Genomic DNA, 15,492 nt, shown 5'->3' on the forward strand with positions numbered 1-15,492 from the left:
CCCAATTTGATAATTCCAACTCAAGGATGCGCACAATTACCCATCCCAAGTCAAATCCACCTTGTTCAGTATGTGGGGAAGAAATGCATAGCATAGCCAAGTGAAATTAAAAATTGATATATTGTTAATGTTGATTGAATGTCGAATCGGCTAGACAGCCTTCAGCTTGGCGAGTGACAGCGTTCGGTGGCTGGCGGGAGCGGCCGATGAGATTTGACTGAGCCACGAACTGGAGTGATGTGTAAGTGACACCGAACGACCGAGTGAGCTCAGCTGGAATCGGCTAGACAGCTTTCAGCTTGGCGAGTGACAGCGTTTGATAGTGATGGCAAAATGAAGCCCCGTAAAGCAGTGAAGCCCTGCAGTGAAATGCTTCACACACACACGTCGGGGCTTCAAGATGATTAATTTCCTCGACTACGCCATCATGTGGACAGAAAAATGTATAACATGCTTGGTGCATGCAATAAAATGGTGGGGTGTAAATCATGCTCTAAATACAAAAGAATATATATTTGAAGTGTTTTAACATGAATTGTTCTGTGTTACTTTGTCTATGTTTGTGCTTATGCAACAAGTGAAAATGTGGAATGAGGTAAAATAAAGTGCTTATTCATTTTTATTTAAAAACAATATTTTTTCCGAAGTTTTTGGACTCAGGCGGTTTCTTTTTTTTTTGCAGAGAATTTCACCTGCTTTGGAAAAAAACTCTTTCACATGGTACTGATGAAGCAGGTGTGCATCGATATGAGATAGCAAGTTTGTATAGAATTGGACGCGTATATATTTCTGTGATTCCCAGTATGAAGGGGACTTTCAACTGTGAACAGAAAAATGTAAATTTTATGTGTTGTCACATTTTATTTTATTTTATTATTGGAATCTGTTAAAATAGTGCCGTAATTGCAGTGCATTACCTTCTGAGGTGAGATCTGCTCAAAGTGCTCCCAAACAAGGGAAAATCTCTTTCTTGCTGGTTTCATCGCAAAAAGAAGCTCGTCAAATCAAATGCCAAAAGCAAAAAAGTAGCGCAATAAGGGACCCGAAAACACAAAAAGTGAAGGGGAATCCATAGCGTTTCTTTGCCGCTTTTATTTCGAACTACACTCAAACCTAGCGAATCATTTCCTGAATCAGTCACGTGGTACACCTGCTTAGTGGGGCTTCAAACATCACCACGTACGTCATCAACACACGCATTGACACGCCGTTCATGAACCACTCATCTACATTACTCGGCACACGCTTCAGAGATTCGACCCGAGAAGCACATCACTAGCGTTCGGGGCTGGCGGAAGCGGCCAGTGAGATTTGGCTGAGCTTCAAACTGGAGTAGCATGTAAGCGACACCGAACGATCAAGTGAGCTGGAATCGGCACATGAGTAGAAAGTGTATCGTCCTGAGTGGAGATTCGCTTGTGTTTGCGGGCTGAGTACCGCACCGGGACCTTGCAGTGCCGCTGCCAACGCCTGGGCGGACTGCGCAGCGGGGAAAAATGGCTCCGAGAATAAGACCAGAGGAGCTAGAAGATATTAAAAACTCTCTCGAGTCACTAATTGGTGAAGTAACTGTGGTAAAACACAGCAGCAACAGCTCTTGAATCTATTGGAAGAGGTGAAGCAACTGAGAGAGGAAAACATGAAAAAGACGCAATGGATCGCGGAACTTGAACAACGGGTCGATGACTTAGAGCAATACACCCGAATAAATGAGGTGGTCATCACCGGCATTAAGATCAGACCGCGCTCTTATGCGCAAGCGGTGACTACACTGGATGGTAGGGAGCCCAGTGAAGAGGACTTGCATTCAGCGGAGCAACAAGTGGCATCATACTTACAAAGCAAGGGAATAGAGATGGACTTGAAAGATATTGAAGCGTGCCATCCATTGTCCACCAAGTATGGACAACCGCCCATTGTCGTAATGAGATTCAGTGGTCGAAAGAACAAGATGGCACTACTTAAACAACGACGCAAGTTGAAAAGTACTGACGTATACATAAATGAACATTTTACAAAGAGGAATGCCGAGATAGCAAAAAGGGCAAGACAACTGAAAAGGCAGCGCAAGATTCAGCACACGTGGGTATCAAACTGCAAGATTTTCATTAAATTGAACGGGACTCCTGAAGAAGCTAAAGTGTTGGTGGTGAAGAAAATGGAGGAGCTTGACAAATACAAGTGAGAGTCAAAGTAACATGACACGTGACTCACCACAACACCATTATGCTTGTTACACCAAAGACACTGACTTTGCCAAGTAATGACATGGACATGTTACTAAAAATTCTTCAGCAGGAGCAAGTGGAGCTCCAAACCTTTGACAATTATGAGTATAACACAGGCGATTGGGTTACAGAGATTGACCCTGACAATTTTTATCATCTACTGCTAGTAATTGTCAATATTTAACTCAGGATCAGTACAACAAGTGTGTGGAATCAGAGGACAAATTGTCCATCATACATTTCAATAGTCGTAGTATGTATTCGAATTTTGATTCTATCAAAGAGTATTTATATCAATTTGTTCATCCCTTCAGTATTATAGGCATTACAGAAACCTGGTTCAATATTGATAAGGGTATAAATTTCCATTCGGATAATTATGAATTAATATATAAGAATAGACATAACAAAAAATGAGGTGGGGTTGCATTATATATTCATAAATCTGTAAAATATATTGTTTTGTCTGATATGACTGACAATTGTTGGAATTATGCAATGTTTAACTGTGGAGATTTTAAATGGAAGAATGAAAAATTTTATTGTAAGTTGTGTATATAGGGCTCCTAATTCAAGTGTAGATGAATTTAACGAATGGATGAACAAATTATTTTCCTGTGTGAACCAAAAAACTTTATTTATCTGTGGTGACTTTAACATTGATTTGTTAAATCCAGCCAAACAAAAAGCCACTGATGATTTCATTGATACTATGTATAGTCTGTCATTATACCCGACAATAACGAAACCAACAAGAATAACAGCTTACAGTGCTACAATTATTGATAACATCTTTTCGAATACCATGGAGAAACATACCTCTAGTGGTGTGCTTATATGTGATATTACTGACCATTAACCTGTTTATACAGTTTACAATTGTGAACTTAAAAGAATGGACAACTCGAGAATAATTACTTCTAAGAGAATAAAAAATGAACAAACAATCAATGCTCTGAACAATAGCTTAGAGCGCCAGGATTGGAGTTCAGTCTATATGGACCAAGATGTTGATAGTGCTTATAGTAAATTTGGGAATATATTTGGCCATTTGTACAATGAATATTGTCCGAGGATGGAATATTGTATTAAGAAAAGACATAGAAAACCGCCCTGGCTAACAAAAGGAATAATTAATGCTTGTAAGAAGAAAAACAATCTCTACAGATTGTATATACAATCAAAAACAAAGGATGCTGAATTAAGATATAAGAGACACAAAAATAAATTAACTGATATTATTAGACATAGTAAACAGTTATATTATAGAAGATTATTATCAGAAAATAGAAACGATGTAAAAAGAACTTGGGGTGTTCTCAATGGTTTAATTAAGCGACAATCTGCAAAAACAATGTATCCTGATTATTTTACTAATGGATATGATACATGAATGATGTCGTAAATTTTTTTAACAAATTCTTTGTAAATGTTGGCCCAGAGTTGGCAGCGGGTATTCCAAACCATGGAGGGAGCAACCAAAACACAACAATTACTAAAAATCCGTCCTCACTTTTTCTTTCAGCAACCAATGAAAAGGAAGTGATAAACATTGTCCATATGTGCCAAAGTAAAACATCAACTGACTGTCATGATATTGATATATTTTTGGTTAAAAGGGTCATTCTAAATATTGTAAAACCATTAACTTACATTTTTAACTTATCATTTGAATCTGGTTGTTTCCCGAATAAGATGAATCGCCAAAGTAATACCTCTGTATAAAAATGATTGCAAGCACAGTTTTACTAATTACAGACCAATTTCTCTATTGCCTCAGTTTTCAAAAATTTTGGAAAAGCTTTTTAACTATCGACTTGAAAACTTCTTCGAGAAGTACAAAATAATAAATGAAGGACAATATGGTTTTAGAACTGGAAGAACTACCTCCATGGCAATAATTGATGCAATAGAAGGAATTACAAATGCTCTGGAAGAGAAAAAATATGCAGTTGGTATCTTTGTTGATTTTAAAAAAGCATTTGATACAATAGATCATACAATCCTGATCAATAAACTGGGACAATATGGTATACGTGGTATTGCTGGAGACAGGATAAAAAGTTACTTAACAGGAAGAGTACAATACGTCAAAATGGGCCAATGTATATCAGAAGAACTTGACATTGTTTGTGGTGTTCCCCAGGGCTCCATATTGGGGCCAAAGCTTTTCAATGTATACATAAACGATATTTTTAATGTATCACAGTTACTAAAGCTAATTTTATTTGCAGATGATACAAATATATTTTATAGTAGTAATTCTTATAATGAGTTGGTAAATGTTAACATAGAGTTAAAATCCATCAAAAAGTGGATGGACATAAATAAATCATCTCAAAATTTATGTAAAACAAAAGTTATGAGGTTTGGTAATGTTAAGAATAATTATGATTGGCATATAGTTATTGACGGTGTTCAGATTGAAAATGTAAATGAGATAAAATTTTTAGGAGTGATAATCGATAAGAAGTTGACATGGAAGTCCCACGTCAGGCATATAAAAACAAAAATCTCCAAATGCCTCTCAATTATTAATAAAGTGAAATATTGTTTGGATGAAAATGAACTTCGTATACTTTATTGCACGTTGATAAAACCATACTTCAACTACTGTGTTGAAGTGTGGGGGAACACTTATCAATGTACAATCAATCCACTAGTAATCTTACAGAAACGGGCTATGCGAATTATTCATAAAGTGTTTTTATTTTATTTTTTTTATCATACCCATGGTCTGTTTATCCAGTCAAAGTTGTTTAAATTATATGACCTTATAAAGTATAATACTTTAATAATTTTATATAAAGCATTTTATGAATTACTACCTGATAATTTGCAGAAAATCCAGCTGATTATGCATCTAGAGGTCTCGATGCCTCCAACATTTCTTCAAGCAGTTGGATGTTGGGGCCCAAATTTCTGTGGGAGCAGGAAGTGAACCTAAGACCAACCTCTTCTGCTGAATTGTTTGTCGGTGACCCTGAAGTTAAAACTGTGCAAGTGGGTACAACTATTACCAGTGACTCTACCAACATACTCAGCAGGTTGAGTCGATTTTCTTCTTGGATGAAACTTCTTAAGGTTATTGCAAGGATGAAGAGATTGACATCTAAGCAAAACCATCACAGCAATCGGGTGACTGTGGAAGAACGAGACAGAGCGGCTGAGGTGGTCATTAAACTTGTTTAGCAGCAAGCCTTCCGTCAGGAAATGAAAATGCTTGAAAGAGGAATTAGCCTATCTAGTTGTAGTTCTCTCTTTCACCTTGATCCCATTATGGACAATGGACTCCTCCGTATTGGTGGGAGGTTAAGGCAGTCCACGCTTAGTCAAGAATTAAAAATTCCAATCATACTCCCTAAAAATTCTTACATTACAAATCTCATTCTGTATCATTATCATGAGAAAATTTATCATCAAGGACGTAGTCAAACCAAAATGGAGCTCAGAGCCAATGGGTTCTGGGTGATCGGGGGGAGCAAATCTGTCGCTAAGCTCATATAAACTAGTGTGAGATGTAGGAAACTCCGGCGCCCATTAGAGGAGCAAAGAATGGCTGAGCTCCCAAAGGAGCGTGTTGAAGTCTCCGCCCCATTTACATATTGTGGTATGGATGTGTTTGGTCCATTCATCATCAAGAGAGCCCGTAAGGAATATAAAAGGTATGGTTTGCTCTTGACCTGCCTCTCTTCTCGAGCTATTCATATCGAAATACTCGAGGATTTGTCAACAGACACGTTTATCCAAGCCTTAAGATGTTTCATCAGCCTCCGAGAAGCTGTGCGCCAGCTTCATTGTGATCACGATACAAACTTTGTGGGAGCCCGAAAGAACTCCGAAAAGGACTGAAGCAGTGTGATATCAGTCAACTTGAACGGTAACTTGCTGAGAAACAATGTGAGTTTATTTTTAATGCCCCTACAGCAAGTCATGCCGGTGGCGTTTGGGAATGCCAGATCCAGACTGTACGGAATGTGTTGACTGCCACTCTTGATCTCTGTCCTGGCAGACTCGATGATGCATCTCTTAGAATGCTATTGTATGAAGCAATGGCCATTGTTAATAGCCGTCCGCTGAATGTAGACGGAATCAATGATCCTCAATCACTGGAGCCTTTGACACCCAACCACCTCATTCTGATGAAATCTCAAGCCGCTTTTCCACCTCCTGGAAAATTTATCAAGGAAGATATGCGGATATTTCTATGCGGCAGAAGTGGCGTGCGGTTAGACGTAACCTTAAAATAAACAACATAGTTATTATTATGGATGATAACCTTCCAAGAAAACAATGGCAGTTGGGACGAGTGATTGAAGTCATTTGAGGAAATGATGAACTAGTTCGTAGGGTCAAGGTACGAGTTGCAGATCGTAAATCTTCAGGAAAGTTAGGTGGCCCCTCCCAACTTACGATTTTGAAAGGCCCATTCAGAAGTTGGTACTCCTTCTTGAGAGTGAATGAATTTTGTGCATTAACTAAATGGCGTGGGATTCTCCTTCTGTGTAAATCATCATGCGTCATCATTGATGCCAAGGACAGCTACAGTATCGGCATGTTACTTGTGAGTACTCACCGATACCGATACCACTGTTTTAATGCAGTATCGGCACCTCTGCCGATACCAGTATCGGTATCGGAACAACACTAGTGAGGACCGGCCAAAATGTCCTCACTTCACAAAAATACCTCATTCTGTTGGATAGACGTATTTTGGTCCTCACAATGCAGTATGTACAAGAACACACACACACACACACGTACAACGTTCATTGCCGGTGTTGTGAGCACATGGAGGTGCCTTGTCTGAAATGGGCCACCGCCCAAAAGTGTACCCCGTATGTTTTACGGTTCTGCCTCAAGTACCGTGTCAGAAAGGTGACTCGGGTGCCCTAGCTACAGTGCCCTGGATGGTGGCCCGCGGTACTGCACCCCTGGAAGCCCATCCCATTGAAATTAATGGGGAATTTCGGACCCCTGGTAACCCCGACTGCTCTCGATTGGGGAAGGCCTCACTCTTCGTGTATGGTTCTATGGGACTTTTTGGCGCAGCTGAAGGGCGCTGCCCTTTCCCGGGCCAACTCCAGCCAACTCTCAGCCCCCTGGAGCTTCGGTCCGGGCTGCCAGGGTCAGTTGTGAGCTACCAGGGGCCGGCCTGCCGCTTACTCCTGGTACCCCTGTTCCGGGCTACCAGGGTCGGTTGTGGGCTGCCAGGGGCCGGTCGGCCTTTGACCAGCGGCTGTCGCCAGCAACTCCGCTTAGCCCGAAGAGGTGCAGTTTTTCCCGGGCCAACTCCAGCCGACTCCCGGCCCCCCTGGAGCTACCAGGGTCGTTTGTGGGCTAAAAACTATAAGAGTAGTGGAATGTCACTTATTCTACACCCCTGATGTCGCTTCACAGTGCCAGACTAGAGTCAAGCTCAACAAGGTCTTCTTTCCCCGCTGATTCCGCCAAGCCTGTTCCCTTGGCTGTGGTTTCGCTAGACGGTGGGTCGGGACAGTGGGAATCTCGTTCATCCATTCATGCACATCACTAATTAGATGATGAGGCATTTGGCTACTCCAGCGTTAAAGGCGCTGCCGGGTTTGACGCCTCCGACGCGGCTTTTCTGAGGTCGGCCGTTGATTTGTATGTACGAGTGTGTGCATACAAACCATCATTCGGTGCTACGCATATTCCCAGAACCATCCCACTCAGCCTCCCAGCTGGTGCATGCTCCCTCCGGCTCCGGTTCAGTCCAACGCCTTCTCCAACAGCCACTCGTCTTCCTGTGAGCAGAATAAAAGGGAAAGAGTCAAGCTGCATGCCTGACAACGTGTATGCGCATAACTGGCTTACTTGGCTAGCAGTCAGTGACTTTGCGTCCTGGAGATAGAGGGCCGGCAAATGCCAGATGTCATGACCGAGGAGGCTCCAGCGTTCTCAGCCATGCTCCACGGTCCTCGGGCCCCCTCTAGGAATGCTCCAGCGATAATATCATTTAAAGTGGTTGTCCTACTGAAGTAGGCTAATCATAACGAAAACGGGGAAGAATTTCGTTCCTCACTTTCAAGAAAGGACGTATGAGAAACATCAGTGGCTAGTTGTAGTTACAGGTGAGCAAACTTTATTGTTGGTTGAAACCTCTTGCGGCTCTTCTGGTTGTCACTTTTTTCCTTCTCCCGGGTTGAGCGGGTCCAAATACTGTAAATTCCAACGTATTGGCAAATTTGTGGTTATGTGATTTTGTCATTTCACTCACCACGGAGCTGGTTACATTACAGTGTGTGCGTATCAACTTGCGTCAGTCCTGAATATTTCCGCTTTCATTTTATGCTGTTTTAACACAGTGGTGGGTGTAAAATAATAATTAAATAAATTAATAATAAAAATAGCCCCAAATTTTTCCGCTCGAGATAGGTGGTTGCCTAGGTCGCCATCTAGTGGAGGGGCGCCAAATTGCAGGAAGGGAAAAAAAAAAAAAAAAAACGCGCCAGCCCCCCTTGTGTTTTCTAACATAAAATATGCTCTACAGCAAATATATTTTATTAAGTTCATTTTATATGACTTCTATTCCAAATAAATGACTGTGAGATGACGACCTGCCGTCCGGCCGCCCTGAACCTGACCCGCTGGTGCCGCTTACAGTGAAAGGTAGGGGGAGGGATCGTGTATCATCTCAGTGTAGCGGCAGCACTTTAGAATGATAGATATATGGATGGCACGCTTGTGTTGTTTATACATTGACAACTACGTACAATGAAAAGGTCCAAGCCCTCAGGTGCTGCATTAAGAAAGCGGCAAAAGGAGGAGGAGGAAAAACGGGCTCAGGGTAGAGGTATGTATGTCAGTCAACCATCATTGTCTCTAAAATAAACACAAAAATAGCGTTAGCTTCTTAGCTTGCTTGTAACTTGTTTACTGCACCATCCATGCTAGTAGCGACTCTGCGCACCAGAGCGGAGCAAAGCAAGCTGGCTTTAAAACAAAACAGTCAGTAAGTCCAGATACCTGCAAATAGATTTGCATAAGTCATTGTTTCACTGTAACCGCATTAATTTATTAATTTATTGAAAATAAGAATTGTGTGCTGGTTTAATATAAACATCTATATAGTAAATGCATTTTTTTTTTAACTCGATGCACTGAGAAAATATTTGCAGCCACAACAGGCACCTGCAGAAGCTGTGGTAAACAATCCTTCAGTGTCATCTTCACCAAAGACTACTGAATGTAAGTGCATGAATGGTGTATTTAATACAAACAGCCATAATTTCTTACATTGTATTCTATCATAATGCCAATGGTTTTGTTCTCCCTGCTTTAACACCAAAAATAATTTGAAATGAAAACTTTTGTTTTCTGTACAGCTGAAGCAACAGCCAGTCAAGCACCAAGCAGCAGTACTTTGAGTGATTTGCATTATCTTCTCCCAAAGTCATGTTTCTGTTTTGGGTGGTTGTGTTTTAGTTTTGTTTGTGTTGTCTTTTGTCCAGTTTTGTCTCCCCTAGGCTCATTAGTAAACCTCGTCCACCTGTGTGTGTCGCCCCTCCCCGTTTGTGTGACCTAATTAGTGCCCTCTGCCTGCTGTGTCTCCCAGGTGTGTCTTGTTAGTGTCTCATTAGTGTTGGTATAAGGGAGTGGTGTTTCTTTCACGCGGGTGTGGGAGCATTGTATGTTGTATGGTGTATTGCAGTGTTGAGTCTTTTCTAGGTCTTGTTAGTATCCACACCGAATATCCACGCCAAGTATCCGCATCACGCCACACCAAGTATCCGCATCGCGCCATGCCAAGTCAGTCCACGCCAAGTCAGTCCATGTTCGTTATGCCAGTTCTGTCCCCGTTCGTCATGCCAAGTCTGTCCACGCCTGTCTATGTTCTGCCCTGTCTGCCCACGTCATGCCCCGTCAGCCCACGTCAAGGCCAGTCTATCGACGTCACGACCAGTTTACTCATGTTTCAGCCTCTCAATAAAGTTATTCTAATTACTGTCAGTCCTCTTCCTGCCTGTTTTTTCCGCCTCTGGGTCCATCCACCACATCCAAATCTTAACAGAATGCTCCCACCAATGAGGACCCAGCGGAGGCCTCAAGTCCCCGTTCCGGGTCCGCGCCCACTTCAAGTCCCCGTCCCGGCTCCCCGCCAGCTTCAAGTCCCCGTCCCGGCTCCCCGTCGGCTTCAGGACCCCGTCCCGGCTCCCTGCCGGCTTCAGGACCCAGTCCCGGCTCCCCGCCGGCTTCAGGACCCCGTCCCGGCTCCCCGCCGGCTTCAGGTCCCCGTCCCGGCGCCTCGGCAGCCCTTGGATGCTTCGCCTGTGCCGCTGCTGCCGCTTCTGCCCCTGGCTGCTTCGCCTGTGCCGCTGCTGCCGCTTCAGCCCCTGGCTGCATCGCCTGCGCCGCTGCTGCCTCTGGACTCTTCGCCTGCGCCGCTGCCGGCACTGGACTCTTCGCCTGCACCGCTGCCGCCTCTGGACGTTTTGCCTGCGCCGCTGAAGCCCCTGGCTGTTTCGCCTGCGCCGCTGCAGCCCCTGGCCTCTCTGTCCCTTGCCGACACAGCCCCTGGCCTCTCTGTCCCTGGCCGATGCATCTGCTCTTGGCCGACGCAGCCCCTGGTGGCTCAGGTCCGTTCGTCACAGCCGATTGTTCGTCACAAACTGTCATGTTTCGGTTTTGGGTGGTTTTGTTTTAGTTTGGTTTTGGGTGTTTGTGTTGTCTTTTGTCCAGTTTTGTCTCCCCTCGTCTCATCAGTTAACCTCATCCACCTGTGTGTCTCGCCCCTCTCCGTTTGTGTGACCTAATTAGTGCTCTCTGCCTGCTGTGTCTCCCAGGTGTGTCCTGCTATTGTCTCATTAGTGTTGGTATAAGGGAGTGGTGTTTCTTTCACGCGGGTGTGGGAGCATTGTATGTTGTATAGTGTATTGCAGTGTTGAGTCTTTTCTAGTTTTTGTTAGTATCCACGCCCAGTATCCACGCCCAGTATCCGCATCACGCCACGCCAAGTATTCGCATCACGCCACGCCAAGTATCCACATCACGCCACGCCAAATATCCGCATCACGCCACGCCAAGTCTCCGAATCACGCCACGTCTCCGCATCACGCCACATCTCCGCATCACGCCACGCCAAGTTTCCGTATCACGCCACGCCAAGTTTCCCCTTCACGCCACGCCAAGTCTCTGCATCACGCGACGCCAGTTCTGTCCCCGTTCGTCACGCCAAGTCTGTCCACACCTGTATATGTTCTGCCCTGTCTGCCCACGTCATGCCCCGCCAGCCCAGTCTATCCACGTCACGACCAGTCTACTCACGTTTCAGCCTGTCAATAAAGTTATTCTAATTACTGTCAGTCCTCTTCCTGCCTGTTTTCTCCGCCTCTGGGTCCATTCACCACATCCAAATCTTAACACCCACATCCCATCCACATTAAAGGGATGGTGGTGGAGCGTGTGAAGTCCCTGGGAGTCCACATGTCCGAGGATCTCACATGGACAACTGGCTGCTCCAAGCTGGTTAAGAATGCCCACCAGCGGCTCTTCTTCCTCAGGGCCCTGAGAAAGAACCACCTGTCTCACATATCCTGGTGAACTTCTACCGCTGCACTATAGAAAGTATCTTGACCAACTGCATCACAGTTTGGTATGGAAACTCCTCAGCTATGGACTGGAAGACTTTGCAGAGGGTGGTGAAAGCTGCCCAGCGAATCGCCGGTGCATCACTCACCTCTGTTGAGGACATTTATATGAAGCGGTGCCTGAAGAGGGCGAAGAAAATCATTTAAGACTCCAGTCATCCAGCACATGGACACTTTACCCTCTTGCCCTCGGGAAGGCGTTACAGGAGCCTCCAGACTAAGACGACTCGATATCAGAATAGCTACTTCCCTGTAAATACTGTAGCGATAGTCATATACAACAATTATAATTCTTCAGTTGTTTATCAATACTGCATACATATTTAAGCCTGCAACAATGTGTACATACTGTTCACATCTTATTTTAAATATACATAGTTTTTTTTTTTTGCTAAAGCACTTCTGGATGGATGCAAACTGCATTTCATTGTTCTGAATTTGTGACAGTGCAATGACAATAAAGTTGAATTCTATTCTATTCTTCTTCGTTTGTATATGTCATGTTTCTGTCTTGGGTGGTTGGGTTTTAGTTTGGTTTTGGGTGTTTGTTGTCTTTTTTTGTCCAGTTTTGTCTCCCCTAGTCTCGTCACTGTTAACCTTGTCCACCTGTGTGTGCCTTCCCTCCCCGTTTGTGTGACCTAATTAGTGCCCTCTGCCTGCTGTGTCTCCCAGGTGTGTCCTGTTATTGTCATTAGTGTTGGTATAAGGGAGTGGTGTACCGAATGCATACTTTCGGCTATGGCTATTTCCTACCATAGGTACCTATGAGCGTAAATGATAGATCGGTGTTTGTGCATCGTTCTGGCATCCCATTGGCTAAGAGGAACCTTCTACCATAGGTATGAGCGTATACTAGATCGGTGTTTGTGCATGTTTCTGGCATCCCATTGGCTAAGAGGAACCTCTACCATAGGTATCTATGAGCTTATACTAGATCGATGTCTATACAGCGTCCTCATCATTCATCCTCGGCCCATGAGGTGTTCCGATTTCCCCGGCCCATGAGGTGTTCCGTTTTTCGTAAATGTATGAACTAACGGCCAACCAATTTGTGCAAAAATTCAAACAATTGGTGATTGATGAAGGCACAGTAAGTTTTTAATTGCGACTAGACGGACCTTTTTTTTTTTGAAAAAGATGCCTCGCCATACCGGAAGTTTCCATGAAGTTTCAGAATTTGTTTAAAAGAATCGCCCTGAAAAAGTGTTCACCAGTCGGTCGTTTGCTCACTAAGATGATGTTTGCCTTGGACATTTCCGAAGGATTGTTTGTTTTTTTTTTGTTTTTTTTTAAAAAAAAAAAGGAAAAAAAAAAAAAAGCAAACATCCATGGATCAGTTTACAAAACACCAGGAAAAAAAAACAAAAACAAAACACTCCTGAGAGAGAGGAACATGAACCAAAGAGGGCAAAAAACGATGAGGACAGCAGTTAAAAAGGTAAATGACCATCATTTTTATTCTTTACTTTATTCTTTTTTTTTTTTTTACATTATGCACAACTCTCATTTATTGTGCAATAATCTAATTGTAACATGCATTTGTTACATGTTTTGATGCATTTTTATGCTTTATAAAACATTTATGTCTGAATTTTGGGAGGCTTGGAACGGATTAGGGCATTTACATGGAAAATGCGTCTCTACTTACAAAATTTTCTACTTAAGAACTTTCTTCCAGAACCAATTAATTTCGTAAGTAGAGGTACCACTGTACTTGCACGTTGGGGTACTGGCACATTGGAAGCAGAATTTCTTTGAAAATGGCATGATAAACCATTACGTGGATTTTTTTTTTTCCAGGTGTGATGAGTGTGTCAAGCTCAATGGGTTTTGGTGATTGTTAAGATCTGCAAAAATCACTGTCTTTTTTTTATTTTTAGGCAATGAGTTGCCCTGATTGGTATTTTTTTCAAAAGTACATATACACATTATCGCTCGTACTCATTGTACAACGTTGCTTTTATTGTCCATAGAGGCGATTAAAAAAAAAAGAAACTAAATAAAAAAGTACATATGTTTGGATCGGTCTGATGCCAGTGAACATATTGAGTGGTGGAAAGTAAAAGAATATTCATAAATGACTTAGTTATCACACTTACAATGAGTTTACAATTTTTGTAAAAATACCGTAAGTGAGGCATTATTATTTTTTTGCCTCAAGGACTAGGTGGAGCTGTATTTATAACTGAATTTTGTCATAGAGATACCTTCAGGCCTTGACTATAAATATACATTTCAAGTATGGGATTTTTTGGAGCATGTACCTGGGAGTTATTAAGCATATCCTTCATTCACGTTATTGCTTTTAATGTCCATAGAGGCTATCAAAAATCAATAAAACTAAATAACAAAAATATGTATGTTTGGTTAGGTCTGACGCCAGTGAACATTTTGAGTGGTGGAAAGTAAAAGAATATTCATAAATGACTAAGTTCTAACACTTTTTTTGTAAAAATACCGTAAGTGGGGTATTTTTTTTTCATGCCTCAAGGGCTAGGTGGTGCAGTATATATAACTGAATGTTGTCATAGAGATAGCTTCAGGCCTTAACTATAAACATACATGTCAAGTTTGGGATTTTTTGGAGCATGTACCGGGGAGTTATTAAGCATATCCTTTTTCATTGCGAAACACAAAATTTGATGCTCCGCCCTCATCATATAGTATTCTGAAAACTCTAAATTTTTCCCACTGTCGTTGGCTAAGGTCTTGACATGGTCCAGGTCAAGTCTGAAGTCAGTCGGATGAAACGTGTAGGAGAAGTGGGCAAAAGTATGCTCCCTGTAAATGTGCTAAAATCGTAAAAAAATGGGACATTTAAGAATTAGTAGCTCGCTTCCTGTTCATTTTAGCACATGGGTCCAAGAGACTTTTTTTGTAGGTCTTGGGCTCCCTCATACACCTAAAAATCTCCAAAGATCTTGCTTAAACGTACAAGCGGGGCTGCTTAGTTATTTTGAGTCATTTTTGTAAAAATAGCACAATACATGATAAAATATTACTCATTTTACCAGGCCAGATGTGTGTGCCAAGTTTCATGAGTTTCTTAGACCCTCAAAATCGGCGTTGTTTTCTTGGCGAACAGCGTTTCGCGAAAACTCACAAACTTCGTGTTGTGACTTCATGAAGGCCGAAACCCTCTTCTGAGCAAATATGAGGTAGGTCCAGTTAACGTGTTTGGAGACAAACGTTGAAGAAAATTCGTAAGAAAAAAAATTGCCACTAGGTGGCGCTATAAGTAAGATGAAATATAAGTTCGTAGATGTCCTAAGGGCTGGACTCTCATCAAATGTGTGAAATTTTGAGAAGATAATATCATCTGGGTCAAGTTAAAGCAACTTTTATTGTCACGAAAAATCAGACTTTGCGGCACCGTAACGGCCACGCCCTTTGGCCAAAAGTTACAATATTCGGTGTGGGGCATGACCAACATCTTAAGGCTTTTCTGACCAATTTTCAACTGGATCCCTTCAACGAGCTAGGCACAGAAGCTAAAAACGTAAAGTATGACATTTATTGTCACCACTAGGTGGCGCTAAATGTATAACTAAATTTTATTATATAGATGTGTTCAGGCCGTGACTATTAAGTTGCATGAGAAGTTTGAGATTTTTTGGAGCTTGTACATGGGAGTTATTAAGCATTTTGTCTTT

This window comes from Festucalex cinctus, chromosome 12 (genome assembly GCF_051991245.1).
Source record: "Festucalex cinctus isolate MCC-2025b chromosome 12, RoL_Fcin_1.0, whole genome shotgun sequence".
NCBI lineage: Eukaryota > Metazoa > Chordata > Actinopteri > Syngnathiformes > Syngnathidae > Festucalex > Festucalex cinctus.